A 14847-nucleotide genomic window follows, 5' to 3' on the forward strand; every position below is an offset into this window, starting at 1 on the left:
GACAGAGGGTGTCTTCTTTTTAACCGAAATGCCACAAGCACATGGCTTTTACAAACAGAGATTTATTTTCTTACAGTCTAGGAGGCTAGAAGTCTGAATTCAGGGCGCTGGTTCTAGGGGAAGGCTTTCTCTCTCTGTCGGCTCTGGGGGAAGGTCCCTGCCTTTTTGGCTTCTGCTTCTGGGTTCCTTGGAGACCTCCATGTGTCTTGGCACCCATCTTCCCTCACCACCCTTCTGCTCAATTGCTTATTTAATTTCTTTCATACCTCAAAAAGGAGCCCTGGTGGCATAGTGGTTAAGAGCTTTGCCCGCTAACGAAAAGGTAGGCAGTTGGAATCCACCACTGCTCCTTGGAAACCCTGTGGGTCGGTTCTGCTCTGTCCTATAGGGCCACTAGGAGTCTGAATCGACTGGAAGGCAGCGGGTTTGGTTGGTTTGTTACATCTCCAAAGAGACTGACTCAAAATACACCCTACACTTATCCTGTCTTATTAACATAACAAAGACAACACATTCCCGAATGGGATTACAACCACAGATATAGGGGTTAGGATTTACAACCCATGTTTTTGGGGGACACAGTTCAACCCACAACAGTGAGGAAGTCAAATTAAAATTGATACTGAGAGTTGGTTTTCTCGAGCCACATGAGACAGCCACATCGCAAGGCTGCAAGCCCCCAGTGTGTGAAATTTCAGATTCCACCGTCTGCTCTCCCCACAGTGGTTTCCCCTTTGATCTCTGGACCCCCCCATCCCCCCACCCTCCCCACAGTTCAGGATTCCACTTCCTGCAGCCTCTGGCCTTCGTGTGGGGCTGAGAAGGAGGTCGGTCATCTCAGTATATTCCAGGGACCACATGAGGGCTACTTTGCCACTAAGGTTCCTGGTTGGCAGTTCAAACCCACCCAGCCATGCAGCCAAAGAAAGGCCTGGTGACCTGCTTCCATAAAGATCACAGCCTAGAAAAAGCCTATGGAGCACAGTTCTACTCTGTCACACGTGAGGTCGCCAGGAGTCGGAAACGCCTCCAGGGCAACTAGGAACAACCGTTTTCTCCCCGGATATGCGGTGCGTTTAAACACAGGGTCCCTCGAATATTTTTAGTGTCGACGTTTTGTGAATTAAGTCGCCGCAGCAGTAGACCAGGATTGAGGCTAACTGTCCGCACGGAGGAGAGTGATCTCGAGAAACGCAGTTAGCTGCAACAGTGGACTCGAGCGCACCCACGATGGCAAAGATGGCGAGGACCGGGCAGTGTTTGGCTCTGGTGCCGACTTTGGACACGTCATCAGGAAAGACCAATCGCTAGAAAAGGACGTCATGGTTGGTGAAGTGGAGGGTCAGTGAACACAAGGGAGACCCTTCATGAGCTGGAGTGACACAGTGGCCACAACGATGGACTCAAGCGTACCAACGATCGTGACGATGGCGCCGGACCAGGTGATGTCTTGTTCTGTTGTGCACGGGGTCGCCGTGAGTTGGAGCCGGATCCATGGCAGCTAACCACAACACACCCAAACAGGGGCTAATTGACAGGTACGTCTTTTTTGGGCGCACAACTGAACCCACAACAGACTATGGCGTACCCCCTGCAGGTCCCCAAGATCTAGCTAAAGCAGCCCCTGTTCTCCCCAAACCCCATATCTGTCTCCCAGGTCCCCAGGCCCCCCACCACCCACCAACACCCCACGTCAGCTGCGGACCCCTTCAAGGCTCTGACCCCTCTTGGAGGCCTGTGTGGCGCTCAGCTGGGGTCACTCGCTGTCCACGTTTGCTGGACTGAAGGGTTCCCAGGGCTAATGTCAGATACGTCCCCGATAGGGGGCACAGGCTGGTCACCCCACTCCTCCGTAGCTGCTCCCAGAGACAGCCAGGAGTGGGAGGCCGCACACCCCAGGGGGAAGTAAGCCCAGGAGCCTCTGGGAGTTCCCAGCCCGTGCTTGAGGCAGGTGGCCGCAATCACAGTTCCGCCGTCTGGGGGTTGGGGAATTTGGACACTGCCCTTTACCTTGACCCCAGGCCGTCCTGCCATGTGTGGAGACCAGTGTGATGGAGGGAGGGGCTGGCCCCTCAGTCTCCCAGGTGCTGCAAGCGTCTCTGCCCTTCCCTCGTACCACCAGCTGGCCCCCTCAGCTGCCTCCTGGGGCGGGATCTGGTCCCTGTGGCCCAGCTCAGGCAGAGAAACGTCAGACCCCCATGAGGTGCCGCTAGGCCCCTGGAGGTAGGTTTGCAGACTCAGGTTCCCTCCGATCTGGTTTGGTTTGTGTTTTTATCTTTGGAAGCAAAGTCACGTCTTGGTTTGGGGTTGTTGTCCTCTACGACCAGCCGTGAGTCCCCGGGCGGTGCAAACATTGAACCCCCCGGGCTGCTAACTGGAAGGTTGGTGGTTTGAGTTCACCCAGGAGTGTCTCAGAAGGAAGGCCTGGCAATCTACTTCTGAAAAATCACCCACTGAAAACCCCGCGGAGCACAGTTCTACTCCGACAAACACGGGGTGCTATGAGTCAGAGTTAACTGTAGGGCAACTGGCTTTTCAATTTTTTTAATGACCGTTTATAGCAGGACAGTGGTGGTTCCATGATACAATCCTCGCCTTCCATTTGGGAGACCTGAATTCGCTTCCCAGCCAGTGTACCTCAGACACAGCCCCCACCCGTCTGTCTGTGGAGGCTTGCGTGTTGCTATGACGCTGAACGGGTTTCAGTGGAGCTTCCAGACTGAGAGAGACTAGGAGGAAAGGCCTGGAGATCTACTTCCAAAAATCAGCCAGCAAAAACCCAGTGGGTCTTAAGGGTCTGATCCAGAACAGATCATGGGGTGGCTCAGGGCCGGGCACTGTTTCGTTCAGTTGTGCGTGGGGGTGCGGTGAGTCCGGGCCGACTAGACAACGGCGAACAATGTCAGCGTGATCAACTGTAAGGTCCACAGTAAATGGGTCTGTTTCTGCCGGCCTTGGCTAGTGGTCTCCAACCTGCTCTCCCTCGCGACTTCTAACAGGGACTCATCCCAAATCGGGTTGATGACAGTCAGGAAGGGCCACACACTCTGCCGAGGGCCTGGCTCCACTTCCTGCTCTGTCTTTGGGGCCCTCTAGAGGGCTCTGTCCCCCTGCTGTGCCCATACCCACAGCATGGAAGTCTCTTTCAGCCGTAACCCAGGGCTTCCAATGAACGGCGCCCCCAAAAGCCATGTCCACACCCTCAGCCCCGGGACCTCTGAATGCTACCTCATTGGGAAAAGGGTCTCTGTAGGTGAGATTAAGGTACAGACCTAGAGAGAAGGCCAGCCTGGACTAGTTGCTGCTGTCGAGTCAATTCCAACTCATGGCGACCCCAGGTGTGCAGAGTAGAAGTGTGCCCCACAGGGTTTTCAAGGCTGTGACCTTTCGGAAGCAGGTTGCCGGGCCTGTCTTCAGAGGTGCCCCTGGGTGGGTTCGAACCACCAGCCTTTCAGGTAATAGTTGAGCGTTTACTATATTTTAACGCAAATAATGTTTTTTACCAACCTCGCAACCCCTTTTTCCCAAGAGCTATTTTCATAAATGTGCATTTTATGTCATTTATGTGGGCACATTATTTGCAAAAAATACTATAACCCAGGGACTCCTGGATTAGGGTGGGCCATAAATCCAATGACCGGGTTCCTTATAAGAGACAGACAGAGGGGAGACGCCACGTGAAGACGGAGCAGGGATTGCAGTGATGTGGCCACAAGCCCAGGAACACCTGGGGCCACCAGCAGCTGGGAGAGACCAGGAAGGATCCCCCCCTAGAGACTCCGGAGGGAGCGCAGCCCTGTCCACACCTCGAACTTGGGCTTCTGGTCCCCAGAACTGAGACAATAAATTTCTGTTCTTTTTGGGCAAATGCATAGAGACGAAAGTTTATTAGGGCTTACTAGGGGCTGGGTGGGGGGTGGGTAGGAGTGGCGAGTTATTGCTTAAGGCGCTCCGAGGTTCTGTTTAGGGGGACGAAAAACATTTGAAAACGGTTGGTAGCAATGCTTGTGCAACACGATGAAGATAACTGATGTCACTGAGTTGCACACTTCAAAATGGTTAAAATGGCAAGTGTTTTGATATATACAGGGGGCAGCGGTTAAAGCGATTGATTGCCAACCAGAAGGTTGGTGGTCTGAACCCACCGGTGCCTCCGCGAGAGAAAGATGTGTCGGTCTGCTACGGGAGAGGCTGACAGCCCCAGAAACCCTATGGGGTCGCTCTGAGTCGGAATGACTCGATGGCTGTGGGTTTTTTGGTTTTGATGTATTGTTGTGATGTGCCTTCGCGTTGATTCCAACTCATAGCGGCCCCTTGTGTTAGAGAGTAGAACTCCCCCGTAGGTTTCCCAGGCTGTAAGCTTTGCGGGAGATCATCAGGTCCTTCTTCCGAGGGCCTGCGGGGTGGGTTCAAACCTCCAATCCTTTGGTTAGCAGCCACGTGCTTAACCGTTGCACCACCAGGGCTCCTAATCCCATTTTAGTGATGTCTTTATAAGCGACAGGGCCCGGGTTGCACAGTGCTTAAGTGTTTGGCTGTTAACCAAAAGGCCGCAAGTTGGAATCCACCAGCCACTCCTTGGAAACCCTGTACCAAGAAAACAAACAAAACCAAACCCGTTGCCATCTAGTCGATTCCAACTCACAGCGACCCTGTAGGACAGAGTGGAACTGCCCCATAGGGTTTGGAAACCCTATGGGGCAGTTCCACTCTGTCCTACAGGGGTGCTGTGAGTCAGAATTGACTCTATGGTATCATTCATTTAAACAACACACAAAGGAATTGTTTCTACGGATTTGGAAATTTTAGACAATTCTTTCTCTCCCTGAGCTGGGTTTTATTCTCACTTTCCCCACTGGTTCTAGACTTCTCGTGATGTAGATGGATGTTTGAAGGTCTTTTCTTGATGACCCTCTCAAAGTCACGCATGACAGACCTGCACAGTCAGAGGAGGAGGCGTGGAGGGGGAAGTGGGGAGACTCCACCCCACAAATGCACAGAGGAGGGGGCATGGAGGGGGAGGTGGGGGAGACTGCACTGCACAAATGCACACATCGGAGGAGAGGGTCATGGAGTCGGGGGTAGGGGAGATCACACCCCACAAATGCACAGTCAGAGGAGGGGCCATGGAGCAGGCATTGGTGGGGGGGACCCTGAGCTGGCCACAGGGGCGTGAAGGGCAAGGAAGTGGGGTGGAGGTTTGGAGGTGCACCTGGTAGCCAGGTGAGGGTCCTGGTGGTCTGTAGGCTGGGCTGTACTTGGTGCACACGAAGCTGTGGACATTCCCTTCAGGGCCAGGCTGGGGCTGGGGGTCGGAGTAGGGGGAGCCCTCATCCTCCCAGGAAAAGTCCTGCAACTCTAGGAGGGGCGTGGACAGCCCCAGCCCCTGCCTCACCCACCATGGACACCCACCTCTGTTGCCATCTCCGGCTCCCCAGGAAGACCCAGTGGGAGCCACAGGGTCGTATCTGTCCCCCTCATCTGAGGACAAATATCCTACCACAGAAGTCTGACACTCTGAGCAAAATGAAAACCAATTTCAGTGGGAAAGAGGATCTGGGCTAATTTGTGAGCTGGGCTGGAGCCACCCAGCTCCCTGCGTGGGGGTGTTTCTCTTGGGCAGGTGCAAGTGGGGCAGGACCCCCACACCATCCCGAGCTCCAGACAACTGAGGGAGCATGGAGCCAGGGATGGGGTGCAGACCCTGCTCTGACCCCAGGGCTGTGGTGAGAAGGTGGGGGGAAGTCAGCAGGTGCTCCAGGTGTACAACTGAGACTTCTCACCTTTATTTCCCAGATGAGCTGTCTCCTGGGATCCCTTGTTGTCATAGCAATGCTGGACTAGGTTTATCACAAACACTGCCGCTAAGGAGCCAACGACATCTGACCCTATGGGCAAGGATTGTCTTTGAGCGTTTGCAAGAACCAGGGACAAGCCCCCGCATATAAGGATGCACTGTCCCAGGCTGCGGAGAAGGGGTGCACCTGGCCCCACAAGACAAAACCTCCATGGCTGGTCGTTTGCATGGCTGTTGAGAAGTGGCAGTGGGGTGTTTATTTAGAGAGAAGCCTTGCACCCTGGAGGAAGTTCCTGCCTACCTGGGGAGATAACGGCAAGCCTGTGGGGGGGGGGGGTGGGTTTCAGAAATGCCAGGTTTCCTGTGGGTGGGACTTAGAGCTGCAGGACGGCCCCCAAGACAGTGTTTATGGCCCAGGATGAGGAAGTTGGAGCTGGGACATCACAAGGCTGGTTTTCTCTCGTTTTTAAAAAATGGAGGTGAAATTCACGTACCGTAAAATTAACTGTTTTGAAGTGCGCAGTTCAGGGGCATGGAGTCCATTCGCAATGTTGTGTGGCCAACCACCACCTCAGCCTGGCGCAGAAGATTCTCATCACCCCAAAGGAGACCCCGTACCCATTAGCACTCATTCCCGTCTCCCCCTTCCCCAGCCCCTGGCAACCACTGGTCCGCTTTCTGTCCCCATGGATTTGTCAGTTCTGGACATTTCACATAAATGGATTCAGGCAGTATTTGGCCTTTTTTTGGTGCCTGACTTATTTCACCGAGCGTATGGTTTGCAAGGTACATACACATCCTAGCCTGTATCAGGACTTCACTCCTCTTTTACGGCTGAGTGGCGCAGTGCTTAACAGCTAGGCTGCTAACCAAAAGATCAGCAGTTCGAATCCACCAGGTGCTCCTTGGAAACCCTATGGGACAGTTCTACGCTGTTCTATAGGGTCGCTATGAGTCAGAATTGATTTGGTGGCAACAGGTTTGGATTCTTTTTGGTTTTAGTATCCATCGCGTGTATGGACCACGTTTCACTGTTTAGCCATCATAAAGTGACGTTGAGCACAGTCACCACCTCCATGTACAAAATTCTCGTCACCCCAAAAGGAAACCCCATGCCCATAGCACCTGCCCCCAGTTTCCCCTAGCCCCAGCCCCTGGCCACCACCAATCTGATTTCTGTCTCTACAGATTTCTCTCTTCTGCACATTTCGTGCAGATCAAATCAGACATGTGATCACATTCATATAACATACAATTTACCCTTTTAAAGTGCACGATTCAGTGGCGTTAATACAGTCCCAATGTTGTAAACCAACACCTTTATCTAGTTCGGGAACACCTCACCACTTGGGAAGGAAAACCCTGATCCGTTAGCATTCAGCGCCCACTACCCCACTCTCAACCCCACTCTAAAGCCCCTAATCCACTGTCTGTCTCTCTGGATTGGCCTGTTCTGAATATTTTCTAGGAGTGGGATGGTAACTCACAGTTGACATTGGGGAATCCCAGATGGAACCAGACCCTCAGCTGAGCAGCTGGTCCCTCAGAAGCCACTAACCTGCCTGAGCCTCAGTTTCCTTATCTTTAAAGTGTAATGTTCCCATCTTGAGTACTGCAAACAAGGCACAGCTTGCAAAAGTGCTCCTAGCCCTTGAGCTGCCAGGAGACGTGGGAACGCCTCAGGCAGGCACCTTCCTGGGGCTGAATATACCCACCCCCCGCCACAGGACCACCCACGCACCCCACTTGCACACCAAGCCTTTCAATCACCTTAAAGAACATCTTTCAGACACCTTTAAATGTTCAGGGGAAGCTACAAGGAGCAGGGGATCAGATGATGCTAGTTTTTAGATTAGAAGGAGCGTGGTGAAATGTGACAGCCCGGAGAGCCTAGTGGTTGTTGACCAGCACCCAAGGCTCACAGAAAGCTGGGCCCAGGGATGCAGCCAGGGACTGTGTGGGCTCCTGTTCACACAAAAAGGATGAGGCAGGCGGGTAGCCTGGTGCTGGGTTTTGGCAGGAGGGTTCTGAAAGTCTGCCTGTATATCATCCATCCATCTGTCCGTCTATCTATCCATCCATCCATCTGTCTATCTATCCATCCATCTATCCGTCTGTCTGTCCATTTGTCCATTCATCCATCCACCCACTCACCCACCCACCCACCCATCCATCCATCCATCCATCATCTTTCTATTCATCCATTCATCCATGTATCATCTTTCTATCTACTCATCCACCCATCTATCATCTTTCTATCCATCCATCCATACATCCACCCATCTATCATCTTTCTATCTATCCATCCATCCACCCATCTATCTATCTATCATCTTTCTATCCATCCATCCATCCGTCCACCCATCTGTCCGTCCGTCCGTCCGTCCATCCATCCGTCCATTCATCCATCCATCCACCTACCATAAATCTATCATCTATCTGTTTATCTATGATCAACCAATTAATCTATCATCAGTTTATCCTCTACATATTATCTATCTATCAACCCACCTACTCACCCACCCATCCATCTATCGCAGTGGTTCTCAACCAGGGATGATTCTGCCTCCCTCTCAGGGGACACTGGTCATGTCTGGAGATATTTTTGGTTGTCACAACTGGGGTGGAGGGAGCTACTGGCATCTGGTGGGTGGAGACCAGGGAAGCTGCTCAAGACCCTGTAGTGCACAGGAAGGTCCCCATCATAGAATGATTCAGCCCCAAATACCCGCAGTGCTGAGGCTGAGAAACCCTGGGTCTCAGCATGAGACACCAGAAGCCAAACACCTGGATTCAACTCCCCGCTCAGCCTGTGACCATCTCGGTGTGCTTGGGTGAATGCCTTCACTCTTTAGCCTCCGTTTTCCCCCCGTCAAATGGGGACAACCACTGCGTGGCTAAGTTTGAATCAGACAATCACACGTAGGGCGCAGGTCCACATACATAGCTGTGTGCCAGGAGTGCTGGCTCACAGCGTCTATTCCAACAAACCCTTCTACTCGGGACATCGTACAGATGGGGAATCTGAGACAGGGGCTGTGTGAACTTCTTGCCTGAGATGGTGCAGTGTAACGGAGCCAGCTCTGAGCTCTGCACCCCAGTCTGCCCCTTCTACCACTTACCATCAAGTTGACCCTGACTCATGGTGACCACACGTGCGTCAGAGTAGAACTGCGCTCCATGGGGTTTTCCATGACTGATTTTTCGGAAATAGATTGCCGGGCCTTTCTTCCCAGATGCCTCTGGGTGAACTGGAACCTCCAACCTTTCGGTTAGTAGCTGAGTTTGTTAACTCTTTGCCACACCCAGGGACTCCTAAGTCAGTTGCCATCAAGCCAATACTGACTCATGGCGCCCCAGAGTAGAGCTGCCCTCCGCAGGGTTTTTGGTGGCTGATTTTTCGGATAGAGATTGCCAGGCCTTTCTTCTGTGGCACCTCCTTATGGGCTCCAACCACTGATCTTTCTGTCAGCAGCTGAGCACATTCAGTGTTTGCACGACTCAGGGACTCCTGACATGTACTGAGTCAAACCAAACCAGTTGCTGCCCAGTTAACCCTGACTCGTGGTGCTCCCATGTGTGTCACAGTAGAGCTGTGCTCCTTAAGGTTTTTGGTCAGTGACTCTTTGGAAACAGACCACCAGGCCTTTCTCCCGAGGCACTCTGGTTGGACTGAAACCTCCAGTCTTTTGGTTAGCAGCTGAGCGTGTTCACTGTTTGCTCCACCAGGGACCCCTCCACCCCTCCACCGTCCTGTACTTCTGTCCTGGGCAAAACAGGAGGCACAGAAGTGGGGTGGGGACTGAGGGGCTGGGGATGGGAAGGTGGGGAGCAGCCTGTTGGGGCCTCAGCCCCCTTAGATAGAAACATGTGCAGTGGCTGGCCGTCCTTCTGTCCTAACAGAATCTAGGCCCTGCGTCCATCTGTCCATCCGTCTGGGAGTTTCAATGCAGCTGCGGCTGCAGGATCTGCTTGTTCCCAGTGCTCAGCCCCACCCACCTGGACCCCCAGGAGCCCAGAGGAGACCCCTCTTGGCACTGCTTTTCAGGGTCACCTGTGCCCAGTGTTCCACGGCTCTGGGGCACAGGGAGGGTCGCCGGCAGGCGTGGGTTGTCTCCCCGTGGCCCTGGACAGTCCCTGATGGAGGCAGCACAAAGGGGCAGGTGAGTGCTCAGGCCCTACCTCTACCCCACTCCATGTCTCTGGGGACAGGAAGGGGACGTGGGGGGAACCCAGGCTTCTGATCTACTTTTACTGCCCTGGAAACCATGCCCAGTTAGGGTCCAGACAGAAAGGTGGGGGGCCATATAGGCATCCCTGGAGGATGGTTGAGGGGCTCACCTGTCCTTTCACCTGTCCACCCAGAGGCGCCCCCGATGGCAGTTGTTGACGTCATTCACCCTCATGGGCTAACCTGCTACTAACCCATCACTTAAGAAGTTCCTGGGCAGCCCAGCGGTTACACTTCAGCTGCTAACAAAAAGGTCAGCAGTTCGAATCCACCAGCTAGCTGCTCCTTGGAAACCCTATGGGGCAGTTCTACTCTGTCCTATAGGGTACCTCGGAGTCAGAATCGACTCGACGCCAATGGGTTTGGTTTTGGTTTTGGTAACACTCGGCTGCTAATTGTAAGGTTGGAGGTTCGAGTTCACCTAGAGGTACCTTGGAAGAAAGGCCTGGCGATCTCCTTCCAGACAACGAGCCGTTGAAAACCCTGTGGAGCACATTCTACTCTGACACATATGGGGTTGCCGTGAGTTGAGGTTAACTCAACAACAACTATTTGGAGTTCCTGGGTGCTGCAAAGAGTTAATGCACTCAGCTGCTAACAGAATGGCTGGAGGTTCGAATCCATCCAGAGGTGCCTTGGAAGAGAGGCCTGGCCACCTCCTTCCAAAAACTCAGCCATTGAAAACCCTGTGGAGCACAGCTCTACTCTGACACGCTTGGGGTCGTCATGAGTCAGGGTCAAGTCCACGGCAGCTAACATCGACAACAGCCCATCGCTTCCTCCTCGGGACCCTAAGATGAAAACAGAACTCAGGTCTGGTTGGAGGGTCCACGGGATTCCTCGGGTGCGGTGGGGTGTCGCCTGTCTGCCCAGAGGTGCCCCCTCGTGGTGGTTGTTGACATTACCTGCCCACGTGGGCCAACCAAAAATTCCGAAGTTCAAGCCCACCAGTTTCTCCTTGGAAACCCTTTGGGGCAGTTCTACTGTGTCCCATAGGGGTCGCTGTGAGTCGGAATCGAGTCAACAGCAGTGGGTTTGGTTTTGTTTTTTTATGGGCCAACCTTCTACTAACCCGTCCTGTCGTCCCCTGGTCCCTAAGATAAAAACACAGAACTCAGGTCCTGGGGGCCGGGGTCTTAGGGATTCTTAGTGGACCCAGCTCTGCCCAGTGTCTTTGAGAGGGTCAGTTTGCCTTTCCGTCCATCCCCTTTCACTCTGTCTGTTAGTGTGACTAGACTTCCTGGTAGGGATGCTGCAGAAGACACCAGACAGGACAAGGGCACACTTTACAAACACGGTCTTGGTGGCCACCCGTGCCTTTGTTCTGACTTCTGGCCCCTTGTGGTCATCTTGGGGAAGGACGCCAGGATTTGGGCACAACAAGCTAGCAGTTACCCCTCTCTCTCCAGAGCTCTGCAGCCCGTCTGCGTTTCCATCGGACGATGCCGGGACGGAAACACCATGTTCCAAACTGGAAACCTCTGTAAAGAAGGTGTATCCTCAGAGTTGCCCATGCTTGTCCAATTAAATGGGGAGAACGTGCATCGAAACCACACCTGCCAACTTCGCCGCAGTGACAGAATTCACCGGCTTCCCAGCTTCACATCCCTCCTCACCCTTAGCCTGTCCGAAGTCCTGACGCCGATCCTACACGTCTAATAAACAGACAAACACGAGGAAACCCCCTCTGCAATTTAGGAAGAGAAACACACGTGTTGTTGTTCTGCTTTAGCTGACGTGACCCAGCTCGGGCAGGAGCCTCGTGTTTGCACCCTGGAGCTCCCAGCCGGCACCCTGTTCTGCCAGGCTCAGCTCATCCCAAGACCCTCCCAGGGCAGACTGGAAAATACAGGAGCGCCTAGGAGCCCTGGTGGCGCAACGGTTAAGCACTCGGCTGCTAACCAAAAGTTTGGCTGTTGAAAATCACCCCGCGGCTCTGCAGAAGGGAGACCTGGCAATCTGCTCCAGTAAAGATTCGGCCTAGGAAACCCTGTGGGGTAGTTCTGCCCTGTCACAGAGGGCTGCTGTGACTTGGAACTGACTTGACGGCACACAAGAACAACAACGCCAGACTTCTGAGGTCTGCCTGCTGCCCTTCCGCCCTGTGCCCCCGAGGTGCATTCAATGTGCCGTCTCAGCCCCTGCTCCTCTAGGGTTGGCGCCTGGGACATGCAGTGTCCTGCATGGATTTAAAGGTAACATGTTCTTCGGCTGGGACTAGGGGACGTGTCCCTGCTAGCTGGCTCTGCAAAGCCTTCTTTCTGGAGGTCTTGCTCTCGTTCTGCCTGCATCTGGTCCTTACTTCCTACCACCCCACACTCTCACCCCGTGCACACCTCGCACAACACCCACAAGGACAGGGGGCCGCTCACCTGTAGCAGCAGCGGTGGAGGTGGTCTCTTCGAGAGCCCTAGAGCCATGGGCTCAGGACCGTGGCTGACAGCTGCCTCCTCCTCGGAGCGTTGAACGAGCAGCTGTGCAGACCCAGGCGGTCCGCCTGCCTCTGGATTACCCCGGGTCGGCAAACGGTCCTGTCCGAGTGGCTGCTAAGCTTCCGCAGGAGGTGGTAAAAGTGGCATCACGCCCGTGGATGGAGGCGTCCCGATGCAAATTCGGCACCGTCCTAAAGGAGCTGCAACTGCCACGGGGACCTGCTAAGGTGGAGAGGAAGCCCTGCGAAATTTCCTGTGACTGTGCAGTGGCTCTCAGCAGGGGCTGGACGCGCTGGAGCGCAGCGGGGGCCTGTGACTGTCACCTGGCGCCCTGCCCAGACGGGGCCTCTTCCCCAGCCCGTGACCCCCGCGAGGTGTTTTGGAAGGACATGGAGGACCCCGCAGTGCCCACATAGGCTTTCTGCGTAAAGGGCGCCCCTGGAGCCGGGAACGGAGAGGACCATCGCCCTGATCCTGCAATGCTGGACAGAGGACTGAAGGGCGTTCCCAGACAGACCGGATTCCTGGTTTGTTTGTTTTATATAAATACATAAAAAATCCTAACGGAACATGCTTCCTTTTACATTCTAAAACTGCTCGCATTGCGGCATCTTTCGGTGTGTGGCCGGAATGTGACAGGCACCCAAACTGCGGGGCACCCTGATCTGCACTGGGATTACTGCGTTCCACAGGACTTCAGCCTGCCAGCTGTGCAGTGGGTGGTGTGTGTACATGGTGTCCACACACACACCACACGCACCATAGACACGCTTTACACACACACACAGCACACTGCACACATGCAGTGGGTGGTGTGTGTACATGGTGTCCACACACACACCACACGCACCATAGACACACTTTACACACACACAGCACACTGTACACGCACAACCCAACACACCACATATACACACTACACACACACAGCCAAGCACACCACACACACTACATACACACACTACACACACCATATACACACACCACATACGCCATGTACACATACTACGCACACAACCATGCACACCACATACACACACTACACACACACAACCACACTACACACACACCATATGCACACACCACACACACTACACACACGCAACTACACACCATATACACACACCACACACACAACCAAACACACCCTACACACACCACACTCACATATACACCATATATACACACTACACACACAACCACATATACCACACACGCTCACACACACACCAGACACCACACACACAACCACACACACACCATATACACACAACCACAGGTACAAAGCCATACACATACACACACAACTACACACACAATGACACACTCCACCCACACATCACATGTACACACCCAACCACCACACACACTACACATGCACCACAAACACACAGACAACACACACACGCCATATACACATGCTACACACATTGCGCACACACCACACGGGCCCCACAAACACACATACACCACAGACATACATACACTCAGGCCATCATATGCTACTTACACATCACACACACCGTACACATCCACACACACAACACACTCACACACACCCCACATACACACACCACACCCACACATATCACACACACCACATAACACATCACAATACTCACACACCCCCTACAACACACACACGCCATATACACATGCCACACACATTGTGCACACACCACACGGGCCCCACAAACACACATACACCACAGACATACATACACGCACGCCATCATGTGCTGCTTACACATCACACACACAACACACTCACACACACCACACCCACACATATCACACACACCACATAACGTATCACAATGCTCACACACCCCCACATACACACACCACACCCACACACAGCACACACACTCACAAGTCAACAAGACAATGTCACAGTACCTTGTACTTTAGATGCTTTAGGAAGGGAGAGCTGAAGCCCTAGGAAGATCCACGGGTGAGCCCAGGTCCAGGCTCTGGCTCCCTTGATCCTGAGGGAGAATTTGCTGCAAAGCCCAGGATGCAATGACACAGCACAGTGAAGACTTGGGAGACCAGGGAGTGATATGGAATTTGGATGAAAAGATCTGACTCTATCACGCAAAAAGTGTGAACCCTTCTGATTGGAATGAGGCAGCACAGTTATTACGCAGGAGACGGGGGCGGGGGGGGGGACGTTATATGGGAATCGGACGAGAAGACTCTGAGTCTGCCATGGCAAAGGTGAGGACCTCTGAGCCCCAAAGTCAGCATGATGAGTGAAGATAGCGAAAATACCTAGATTCCTTCTACAGGTAGCCTTGAGGACCAGCCGAGGTGAATGCGTGAGACCTTTTGTACTCCCTGGAAATACTGTGGACGTAGTCATGCGATCCTTACCAAAGACACTT

General features: G+C 53.5%; 1 protein-coding gene and 1 non-coding gene across 7 annotated transcripts in view; one reads left to right on the plus strand and one right to left on the minus strand.

Annotated features, from left to right (window-relative positions):
* P2RY8 (P2Y receptor family member 8) overlaps nt 1-12694 on the minus strand; it is a 46809-nt gene extending 34115 nt beyond the window's left edge. Inside the window, exon 1 of the mRNA XM_064277883.1 lies at nt 12401-12694. The gene's annotated coding sequence lies outside the window, so the exon portion shown is untranslated. The remainder of the gene's footprint in view (nt 1-12400) is intronic.
* A 62-nt stretch (nt 12695-12756) lies between these two features.
* Nucleotides 12757-14847, plus strand: part of LOC100655037 (uncharacterized) — a 28092-nt gene continuing 26001 nt past the window's right edge. For all 6 annotated transcript variants that reach the window (XR_010319709.1, XR_010319710.1, XR_010319711.1 and 3 more), the window contains exon 1: nt 12757-12987. This is a non-coding gene — a transcript (uncharacterized LOC100655037). The remainder of the gene's footprint in view (nt 12988-14847) is intronic.

Source organism: Loxodonta africana, chromosome X (genome assembly GCF_030014295.1).
Source record: "Loxodonta africana isolate mLoxAfr1 chromosome X, mLoxAfr1.hap2, whole genome shotgun sequence".
Classification (NCBI taxonomy): Eukaryota; Metazoa; Chordata; class Mammalia; order Proboscidea; family Elephantidae; genus Loxodonta; species Loxodonta africana.